This window comes from Miscanthus floridulus, chromosome 2 (assembly GCF_019320115.1).
Source record: "Miscanthus floridulus cultivar M001 chromosome 2, ASM1932011v1, whole genome shotgun sequence".
Classification (NCBI taxonomy): domain Eukaryota; kingdom Viridiplantae; phylum Streptophyta; class Magnoliopsida; order Poales; family Poaceae; genus Miscanthus; species Miscanthus floridulus.
The window spans coordinates 60,938,320-60,950,557 of record NC_089581.1 but is presented as its reverse complement, the minus strand read 5'-3'; the positions used below and the strand labels follow the sequence as shown (position 1 = coordinate 60,950,557).

Sequence of the window (12,238 nt, the reverse complement as noted above, 5' to 3'; positions counted from 1 at the left end):
TGCTGGCAGCGGCCTTCCCCACTCCACAATTTGGCATGTGAATTTACCAATCTAGCCCACCTGCCTAAACAACACTCCATCACACAAAGGAAACGATGAGGCTATTTTGGTAATATTGCAACGCCCTATATAATCAGGCTCCACTATCTTGTAGGCAACGCCGCCCCCAAATCCCCCTAATCCTCCAAATCTCACCCACAGAACCCTACGCCCCGCCATCCGTTGTCCCACAACCTGTGGCCCCACCATCCGCCGTCCCGCAGCCACCGCTTCCTCTTCTCCTAGAGTACCTGCATAAACACCGATGTTGCCGAAGAAGAGGGGTAGAAAACCAGCGAAGAGGCCACAGACAGGATACCAGTTTGTAGGCGAAGTGTCTCTCCTCCATCCTTATTTTTGGTGATCTTGCTTACACAGTATCGGGTCGCCTAGATATGTTCCTATGAACCCTATCTGAGTGATAATGGTTGCAGGTGATTAGAACCCTATCTGAGTTTAAGATGCCTATGTTTCTTGGTTCAGAAAGTCTGATTGCCATGGTGGGTTCAGGGTTGGTGGGGTGGTGATGTGTTTCTTAACATCCTTGCTCCTGCCACCATCTTTTAGTGCTATTAGTTTTCTTTGCTGCCTCTTAGTTTAGGCTATACTCGGTGGTGTAGTGAAATGCGAAAGAAGCAAAGTGCTGAGGAAGGTTGCTTTGATTTCTTTTTTCTTCCAAAGATATGCTCTATCTGATTGGTATATATGATGGGTGCCAAATTTTTTTATGTGAAGGGAAAATAAAAATAAGATGTCCTTGTATAGATTAAGATCTGTATAGCAAGTAGCAGAGGATCCTTGTACCGATTAAGGACTGCTGCTTGTGGTCTTGCTGATGTGAACTGGATGTTAAAAATGTTTTCTGTCTGGTTGTGAACTGTTTGCTAATGTGAACTGGATGCTTAAATATATCCCTAATTTTCTCTTTATTCCTTCTTAATGCAGATCCTCCGCTTACTGACTATAAACTTCAGCGGATGAGAAAGTGTTTCTGCAACAATGCAAAGATGCGGCAACTAGGACTTCCTATACTAGCTAAACTTTTTGCGAACATTAGGATTTCCCCAGAAATCCAGCAGTAGAAGGAAACAAAAAACTCTAGTTTGGAGTTCAGTGGTGAGGATGAGCCTAACAGTGATGGCCATCTAAGTGATGATGGCCTAGAACCAGAGACGGAGTTGGGGTGTACACTTGCTAGTTTATCATATAAGGTGCTAGCTATTCCATAGTGTCAAATCTTAATATGTGGATTGCTTGCTCATTGCATTTAATGTTTATCTCCCAATCTATACATTTGATTGGTTATATGTAGAAGAAGAAGACAACAACAAAGGTTACCAAGAGAGGTGTTCAGAAGGTGCAACCTGAGATGCAACCTGGTGTTCTCACAAGGTCACAGAAGAATCGTCCAGCTAATGTTATTGCAGTGACTAATCAAGCAGAAATCTACAATCAGCCTATAGAGGAAGGTTAAATGACTACATTCCTGTAACAAATTGAACTCAAATTGTACAACCAGTGTTCCAAAGTACTATTACTAATTCTATATTGCATTGTAGCTGATGTAGGCGAGCAAAATGGCTGCCTGACTGGAGATGAGCATATACAAACTAAGCTGAACCTCTTTGAAGCTGCCACAATGAATGATGCCAATGAAAATGGAGAAATAGAGGGTGCCAATGTTTCTAAAGGTGTGTCATGCTGTGTCATGCTCTTGGTATTTGCTCTTCGCATGTTTAAGCTTGTCCTGGTGGTTCAACAAATGCATAGTACCATAGAAGAACTACTAGTCGTGCTTGTCTTTGCAGTCAAATTGTGCATGCTTTGCTTCTCTACATGAACATCAGTTCAAGTTACAGTTATTTTCTACTCAAGTTAACCTAGTACTGCTAGGCTCAATTAGTCAATTATATTAGGATATTTATTATGGTTGGTTGATACTCCAATGCTTAAGATAACTCATGGACAGACAATTTAGTCACCAGTGCATGACTAAAATTCTAAACTTCATACATTGTTCATAATAAAATGAAAACTGGCTCAGTCTTGAACACCAGTTTTGATATTATTGTTAAATCAACAACTTTAATTTTCATAAGTTGATAGGATAATATTTAACTAGTATCTATTACTACTTTTGTTTCTGCATTATCGAGTGGTGAATTTCTTGAATAAGAGTTCAGAAGTTTATGCTTATCCTTTGTAGATGACCCATTTAATGAGGAGGACTGGATGAGGGGACCTAATATTGGGAGAGAACTTGATTCAATGACTCGCTCAAGGAAAGGCAAACTTCCTTTGGTTATTGAATCAGGGAAGAAAAGACCGAACTCAATGATGATTGCTGCAAAATTTGCAACTGAGTGCAACATTGCAGTAAGGAACCATGTTTCGATATTTCCACATTGGAAGGAGTACAAGAAACATCCTAAGATCATCAAGGGGTACATAGATAGAGTTGGTGTAAGTGTTCAAACTTGCCTCTTTCCACTGTTTATTTCCAACACTAACATTGTGTATTCAATAACATTTGGCAATGTTGTTTACTATTACCAGACAAAGTTTCATATGGATGTAAAGGCAACACCTATGAAAAAGCATGTGTGGCTATGTTGAAGAAAGCTATTTGCCAGCAGCGCTACAAGCTCAAAAGAGGTATTTTGATGCTTTGCCACTACATCTAGCGCCCAAAACATCTCCTGTGACCTCAATGACTGATGAGCAATGGGATAAACTTGTGGAACGCTAGAAAAATGAGCAAAAATGGTAAGTTCATCCAACTATTCCCCATCTCATCATGTTGATGTCATATGTGCTTAACAATAGAACTATGTTGCTATAGGTGACTTGTGAGAAGAACAGAGAGAACAAAAGCAAAGTGCAGTTCCATCAGACCACTAGTTCTCGTAGCTATGAAATGCAGATTGTAAATTTGGTGAGTATAACTCACTGGCACTTTTCACTAGAACATGCTATTTGAGCTTCAATTGCAAGATACTGTATATGAACTAACTTTAAGTTGAATACCAAGTATTGTCATTTGTTTGTTAGGTATTTTCTTCTCTGCATATTTAAGAGAGCTTTGTATGTAGCTGTGCGACATAGATTAGTAATAGTTGACAAAAATCTGCTGCTGGTTGCTTGGTTTTCAAAATTATGTCACAACATACTAAACTTGGGGCTGTAAAATTAGCTATGGCACTTTCACTAGAACATGCTGTAACGTTAGTTTGTTTACTTCCTTTTATCTGTGTTAGAAATACATAGAATCAGCAACAGTTTTTTAAAGTGTCCTTTTCTATTCATTTTTAGGCGGACAAGTACAAAAATGAACCACCAAATGCACTAGAACTATTTAAAGAGATGCACTACAACAAAAAGAAAGGGTTTGATCTTGCAGTTCAATCTCTTATTGTAAGTAAAATCATACTTAGTTCACAACCAGATGATGCATTAGGTTCATATGTCATGATCATTAAGCTATCTATGTGTCCTCCACTGCTAGGTTGAAATGGAGGAGAAGCTAAATGAACCTATAGATGATGGTCTTGAACCAAAGGATGTGACTGATGTGGTCTCTGAGGCTCTTGTTCAGAAAACTAAGAAGAACAGATTTCTTGTAAATGTGATGCTCAGAAGCAAAGGTTCTTGTGTCAGTGAGCGCGACCTAGGAGAGGAACTGATGGTGGAGAAATAAACATCAAGTTATCTTAGGGAGGTTATCAAGACTCAACAATAACAAATGGAAGAAATGATGAAGAAATTCTTGGAATCAGAAACAACGAGGGCTAAGTAAGAAGAGGAATTGAAGAAAAGGCAAGATGACACTGATGCATTGATAAGGACTTTGATGTCCATGATTCTGGGATGTCAAGCAAAATAGTAAGGTTGTCTTGGGTTACCGGCTGGCGCACCGATGTTGTTGGATGCTTCTTTTGGTGATGGATGCATTTTGGCAAGTTGTCTTCCTGCAATGTTAGTGTGCGAACATGTGGATGCATGGTCTTTTGTTTGAACTGATGCATGATCTTTGACTTGTGTAGTTCTATGAACCGATGCATGTTCTGTGAACTGATGAACTGATGTAAGGTCTGATGCATGTCCTAGCCTATGGTGTGCCAAACTTCTTATGTAACTGATAGTTACTATGTTGGCATATATTTAGATGTATCTGTGAATCTGTGATGATGTGACCTCTATATCTATTTATATATGATGGCATATTTATATGAATCTATGATGATCTGTGGTGATCTGTGACTACCTAAATGGTGTGAATTTAAGTTTGAATTTACTAACAATTTTTGAATTTGGTGCAATTTAAATTTGAAGTTGGTGTAATTTAAATTTGAATGTCTGCTGATTTTTGATGGCCCATAGTGGGCCAATTCTATTGTGCAATTGGGCTAGCCTAATAGTTTCTGCTACAATATGGGCCTAACTAAAACTAAAAAATGACACAACACATGGGCCTCATGAACAATGGGCCACAAACAGCCTACTGATGACGTGGCAATGTAGCAGCCACGTGTAACATAATCATGACGGTTCATTTCATCACTATTGCCTTTTGCTATTGTTGCCGACCAGTTCATCCATGATAAATAAAAAAGCTAACCTATGATGGTCCATTTCGATTCAACAAATGTATGACGCGGGATACATGACATTTTTCACGATCGTCATCATGGGTTAACTGTGACGCATTTTCACATGTCTGTGACCAAAGTAAACCATCATGTATAAGGGGATTTTTTGTAGTGCAGACCCACTCGACACCTCCCACTCAGTACCATGCACCTACTCAGCAGGTGCAACAGTAGCCTCAGGGACAGCAGGTCCCACCTCGTCAGGGATAGGAGAACAAGCTTGGTGCATGTTTCAAGTGTGGCAAGGAGGGCCGCTATGCTCGGGAGTGTCCGTAGAACCAGCCTGCATAGTCTTCCTAGCCTTCAGCTAACTCCTATCTAATCAAGCAGATGATCATCAAGAAGAAGGTGCTCATAAGCTGCTCTAGGCAAGTTAACTTCACTAAGGCTAAGGAAATCTTGTAGAATGAACCAGTGATGGCTGGTATATTTACCATTGATTCCCATCCAGCATATGTGTTGTTTGATTCTGGTGCATCACATTCATTCATAAGCATGGGGTTTGCACAAAGGCACAGTATATCTCTTATGGCTATACCTATTGCCTATAGAATTAGTACCCCAGGTGCGTAGTTGTGCATTAATACTTAGACAGACACAGTCAAATTAGTGCTAGCCACTCACACTTACCACCTCCAGTTCATGGTGCTGCCTGGGCAAGGCATAGATGCAATTCTGGGCATGAACTGGCTGTGAGTTTATGGGGTAGTCTTAGACCTTAAGCAGAGAGTTGTTGAGTTATGGCTTCCTTCTTCCAAGGATAGGATGTCTCTTCTTATGCCCTCAGATCTAGTATTACTAGTTGCTGCTCATGTTGACGCTTCTCTTGATCTTGCCTCTATTCCTGTGGTCTATGAGTTTTCGGATGTCTTCCCTAATGATCTACCTGGGTTGCCACTGGATAGAAATGTGGAGTTTTCCATTGAGTTAGAACCTAGCACTGCTCCTATTTCCTGGTGTCCCTACCGCATGGCTCCTAAAGAACTAGCAGAAATGAATAAACAGTTAGAGGAATTATTGGAGAAGGGGTTTATCCATCCTAGTTCTTCACCATGGAGTTGTCCAGCTATTTTGTGAAGAAGAAGGACGGTACTATGTGGATGTGTGTGGATTACCGCCCTCTCAATACGGTAACCATTAAGAGCAAGTATCCTTTACCTCGTATTGATACTTTGTTCAATCAGTTGGCTGGTGCAAAAGTGTTTTCAAAGATTGATCTTTGTTCTGGGTATCATCAAATTAAGATTATACCACAATATATACCAAAGACAGCTTTCTCTACTAGGTATAGTTGTATGAATACCTAGTCATGTCTTTTGGTGTCACCAATGCTCCTGCATTCTTCATGTATCTCATGAATTCAATCTTTATGTCAGAGTTGGATAAGTTTGTAGTGGTGTTCATTGATGATATTTTGATATATTCCAAGAACAAGAAAGAGCATGCCCGACATCTTTGGATAGTACTAGCTTGATTAAGGGAACACAAGATGTATGCCAAATTCAGTAAGTGCGAGTTTTGGGACATGTTCTGACACCTAAGGGTATCTCGGTAGATCCAAGCAAGGTGCAAGATATTCTAAATTGGAAATCTTCCAAGTCAGTGCATCAGATTTGTTAGTTCCTTGGTCTTGTTGGTTATTATCAGCACTTCATTCCTGACTTCTCCAAAATAGCCCAACCAATGACCAAGTTGGTCCAAAAAGATGTCAAGTTTGTATGAAGTCTGACTTGTGAAGAAGTTTTCCAAGCCCTGAAGAAGTTTCTTACCTCTGCTCCTGTTCTTGCCCAACCAGATATTGATAGGACATTTGATGTGTATTATGATTCCTCAAGGACTAGACTAGAATGTGTGCTTATGCAGGATGGGCATGTGATAGCTTATGCTTCACGCAACTGAAAAAGCATGAGGTGAATTATCCCACACAAGATTTAGAGCTAGCTGCTGTGGTGCACGCTCTAAAAATTTGGAGGCATTATTTGTTGAGAAATAAAGTGCATATTTATTTGGATCACAAGAGCCTCAAATATATTTTCACTCAGTCCGAGCTGAACATGACGCAACGGAGATGGTTAGAGCTAATCAAGGATTACAATTTAGAAGTTCATTATCACCCTAGAAAAGCTAATGTGGTGGCTGATGCTTTGAGCTAGAAGTCATATCAAGTTGAAGAAGCACCTTAGTCCCTCAACCATGCTGAGGTGCTAGCTTATATTGCTCTAGTCTCAGATTTACTTGAGCAAATTATTATAGAGCAAAGGCAAGATGTTTCGGAAATTCTGAGTATCAAGAAGTTAATTGCTGAAGGGCATGGTCCACATTTTAGTATTGATAATCAATGTGTAGTGAGGTTCAAGAACAGATTGGTTGTTCTGTCAAGTGAGGAGCTTAGAAGAAATTTTTTGGATGAAGCTCACAACTCCAAGTTGTCCATCCATCAGGAAGTAACAAGATGTACCTTGATTTGCGCCACTTGTATTGGTGGTCAAATATGAAGCGGGATATTACCAAATACATCTTGGTATGTGACACTTGTGGAAGAGTTAAGGCAGACCAACACAGAGATTTTTGCAGCCCTTGCCTATCCCTGTTTAGAAATGGGAGGATATTTCCATCGACTTTGTTGTGGATTTGCCCTGCACAGCAAAGGGGTATGACTCTATTTGGGTCATTGTGGACCGTCTTACCAAGTCCCCTCATTTCCTCCCGGTGGATACAAGGTATTCGACCAAGAAGTATGCCAAGTTGTATTTTGATTGGATTGTGACCCTGCATGGAGTTCCTCTTACTATCGTCTCTGATAGAGGGTCAGTCCTTATCTCTCGTTTCTAGGAGCAACTTTAGCAATGCCTTGGTACTAGTCTCCTTAGAAGTTCATCTTATCATCCACATACTAATGGTCAGACAGAAAGAGTCAATCCGGTACTTGAAGATATGTTGAGGGTTTGTGCCATTTCTTTTTCTGAAAAGTGGGACGAATGCTTAACTCTAGCTAAGTTTTCTTATAACAATAGTTATCAAGAAAGCATTTGAATGGCACCTTTTGAGGCCCTATATGGCAAGAAATGTAGAACACCTCTTAACTGGGTTGAGGTGGGTGATCATGGATATTTTGGGCCTACTTTTATCAAAGAAGCTTGAGAGCAAGTTAGCACTATTCAAAGTCATTTGAAGGCAGCTCAAAGTCATCAAAAAACTTATGCGGAGAAGCGAAGAAGGACCTTGCAATTTGAAGTTGGTCATCATGTGTATCTCAAAGTATCACCCATGAGAGGGGTGCATCGCTTTGGTGTCCAGGGAAAGCTAGCCCCTCGCTATATTGAACCTTATAAGATTTTGGCCTGGTGTGGTTCTGCTGCCTACCATATCCAGCTCCTCGATATTTTGTTAATAGTGCATAATATCTTCCATGTTTCTTAGTTAAAGAAATGTTTGTGGGTTCTCGATGAAGCTATGGAAATTGAAGGACTTCCTCTCTAGCCCGATTTGTCTTATATTGAGCATCCTGTCAAGATCTTAGATGAAAAAGAAAGAGTGACTAGAAACAATGTTGTGAGGTTTTATAAAGTTCAGTGGCAAAATCACTTGGAGGACGAAGCAATGTGGGAGCAAGAAAGCTATATCTTGAAGCATTTTCCCCACCTTCTTTCTAGTTCACTGGGGTAATTGTTTAGATCAGAATTTATTTCTTATCTCTTTTCCCACACTAGGCATATGAAATCTTGGGAGCAAGAAAGCTATATCTTGAAGCATTTTCCCCACCTTCTTTTATTTTAGGGGGGTAGATTTGTAACACCCTTGGTGCTACACCATAAATCATTTACTAAAATATGTCATGAGCATCATGTTTATGTGTTAATGCTTGTGATAAAGTGTGTAGATCAATTTCTATAACTTGAAACAATCAACTAAAATGCGAAATGAAAGTTGATTCGATAGTTGTGTTATTTCACTTAGGGTTTAAAACAAATTTTTATTAAGCAAAAATGCTATAGAACATACATGTGTCACCTTAATAAAGTTGGAAGTACAAATTTTGTAGATGACAATGAAATACTTGCGGTCGAAACTAATATTTCCACTAGCTTAGAAATCACAAATGGAAATAAAATTCAGCTCAAAAACTTAGAAATTTTCAAGTATGCCAACATTTAGACACTACTATATTTAGCAATTTATTGTGAGAGATTGGGTTAAAGGGTGCTGTAGTGTTATAGCTCAATTTGGTAGTCTCATGTGCCATCTTGGGCATGATAAAGATGGTTTAGGTTTAGGAGCAACCATCTGGTCGTGTTGAACGCTTTAAAAGTCATGCATGTCACTGTCTCGGGTTGGTTGGCGCAGGGTGTGTGGTCATCGTGCGACCTTCTCACGCCATGCACATGGCCGCGTCCCGCATGGTCAGCCATGCCACCATGCTTGGACAGTCGAGCCGCCATCGCCATGACATTTATGGCACTGTGGTGCACGGGCCACGCTAGTCGGACGCTCGCACATGTGGTCCATAGTGCCGGTGCGTGAGCCTCCCATTCTCACCGCTCATGTCCTGCCAAGGCAAGGACAAGCCGAGCCCACCTATTGCGCCGTCTCTCTCTTTCCCTCTTCTCCCTCTATTTTCTGCCACCGTCATGTCGTGTCATGGCAAAGCAAGAGAGCAAGCACCTCTCATCAATTCCTCATGCTCACGTCTCCGCCTTCACGTCCCCTCTCTAGCCGACCCCACCCTGCCTTGGCTCGCGTCACGCCGAGCTCCAATTTTGGAGCTTTGCCCGCCGTCGTGCCGTTAAGGCCCATCACCGCTCGTGCCATGGCTAGTCTCACCACTTCACCCCACGCTAATTCCTCTGCACCACTAGCTCGCCTTGGCTCCCTCTATGTCGTGCGAACTCTAGTTGCAGCTTTAGTGCCGCCTCCTCACCGCTAATGCGGCTGTGCCTTTGCGGACCGTCGTTCACCTCGCCGCATGCACGTGGCCAGCCTCACTCTGGTCATCTTCGGCCGAGCTGGCTTCTTGGTAAGGTCACTAGTGAGTTGTCGTTGCTCACTCACTACCCCTACTACCTTGTTGTTGTTGTGGCTCACCAGAACACCATCACCATTACCACAGGGTGCCCACCATCGTGGAGAGGTCCTTCTATGGTGTCTCGGCTCATGCAACCGCCGCCCATCATCTCGTGTCAAACCCTAGGTGAGCGTCGGCCTCGTAGATAGGTCAGCGTGGGTCTCGTGTGGCCAGCGCAAGTGCTAGTGCCAACGCTCGCCACGCCAAAGCACGTGGGGAGGGCCGAGGGCCTTGCCATTGTAAAGAGGAGAAATATCTAAGGGTTTCGTTGCAAAATCATTGTCTATAGAAATAGTAACATGGACTGTGGGTTGTTTTGCTTGAAGTCCAGGGGCATTTTTGCTAATGTGCCAGCATGCACGGGATTCCCCCTTCACGGGCCGCCTTGCACTATAGGCCGACCTCGCATGGGCCGCGCCTGTGGGCCACGTTAGGCCGAAAGCGGTTTATCTTTTTCATGGAAAAATAGAAATAGCTTTTCATTTTAATTCTGAGCTGAACTTTGATAATTAATATAAAATAATGTAGATGTCCCAAAATAGTGAAACCAATTTTGTTAAGTTCCTAAAATTGTGCTCTATCTGTTATTGTATTTAGTTCATATATATACTTATCGATACCAGGAGATATTAAATCATTTGAGAGTGCTTGATATTATTAGGTTAAATATTGTAGGAATTTTTGTGGTAAAATAGTGATAGCTTTAGCTTTGAAAATTTTACACTAGCTTCATGGTATTATTATGTGCTCACTATAATTTTTGTAGCTTTAGAATAGACTTAACATAAGGATAGTTAAATGCTCTTTGTTTCAAATATACATTAAATCATTAGTAGAAATAGAGATATCGCCTTCATTTGTAAAGCTAGGTGTTTGTTAGTTGAACCCAACCCTTTACTTGATGAAGATGATTGTTAGCTTAGTATCTTAGTCATTAGAGCTAGCTTAGTAGCTTAGCATGTGTATTCTTATTTTAAGAGTTGTTGTTGCTAAAATGCTAAGTGTTGCATCATCATCGCTTGCATATAGAGAATGAATTGGCGGAGATCATGACCATTGGAGATCATGAGTTTGAGGAGGTGATCGAGGAGTATGAGGAGGAGATCCTCATGCGGGAGGAGGTCCTAGAGCCGCCACTGACTGACTAAGCTAACACCGCGCCTACCCTAGGCAAGCCCCAGCGCATAACCCTTATTTTGAATGATCACTAGATATATATATGTGATGTGCATTTATGTTACAGGATTTATATTGAAACTACATGCATAGATAACCTACCTATGAGTCCTACTAGCATAGGTCAAGTAGCTGCTATGCTTAGGCTATCGGTAGCGTGAGTAACCTACCGTTACTCACAATAGGTGATTATTATTATCACTCTCATGATAAAATGGTGAAAATAAATGGATACCAGGTAGGGATATGTTATGGGTATTGGTGGGTGTAAGAGGTTGTGTCCCACGGCCAATAGGCAAAGCTTGGTTACACTATTTTCCCTGTCTGTGTCGGTTAAGGACCGGCCATTGCATTGGATTCTAGTCAGGTCACAGACTTATTATCATAAGCACATACTTGCTTATGGGAGCGGGAAGGCTCATTGCTCTCTTATCGTGGGTTTTGGCTCTTTCCGGACCGACTGATTGGAGGAGGGGATGGTGGAGGTCTAAGCATCACACTAAGTCCGAGACTTAGGTGTGGGGGCTTGGAGTTCAAGTTTGGATGGGGACCTAGACCCCTTGACTGGAGAGTGGTGGGTTGGTCCTGCTTGTGCCAAGGGTACAAGCAGGGCATGTGTTTTAGGGTACCCAACTAGGCCACATTGATTCATGAATCATCGTGTAATACGGTATGACTTGTCTATGATCTAGCACTGTAGTAAGAACTGGAAGATGAAAGGTGGTGAAATGGATCTAATTGCTCAACTCTTGCTTGAAAATAGAACATGTGCTTACATAGAATGGTTAGCTAAGGAACTAATCATGACTGCTAATAAAATACATACACAAGGATTCACTGCTAGTAATGCTTTTGCAAAAAGGAAACCCATCAACCATAAAGCTTATCATATCCTTTGGAGTCAGAAAATTATTCACACTAGTCGGGTAAGTCTTGCAAGTACATTGTGTACTCAGGGTTTATTTACCCCTATTGCAGGTGCAGCTTGAGGAATGGCTGTTGTGTGGAGGATTCTTCTGGTGGGCACAGACAGATCCTTGTATCTTATCGTTAGATGTTTATTTCTATTCTGCTGTTTAAATTCTGCACTCTGAACTTGGTATTATAATAATGTATTTTCGAGAACTCTTGTTTAATGAATTGGACTAAGTATTATAAACTCATACTCATTATTGGATCCTAGATGAAAAACATGGATTGTTCGAGTTCTCCCTTGGGGTGTGCTCGATGGAGCCATCCAATGTAGTTTACTTTTGAGGTGCTTAGTGTCTGGTGGAAGATGAGCGCCTCTGAAAGCATGCTATTTCAGGCA

General features: G+C 41.3%; 1 pseudogene; it reads left to right on the top strand.

Annotated features, from left to right (window-relative positions):
* The first annotated feature begins 463 nt into the window (after positions 1-463).
* Positions 464-3,922, top strand: LOC136536621 (uncharacterized; annotated as a pseudogene).
* The last annotated feature ends 8,316 nt before the right edge of the window (positions 3,923-12,238 follow it).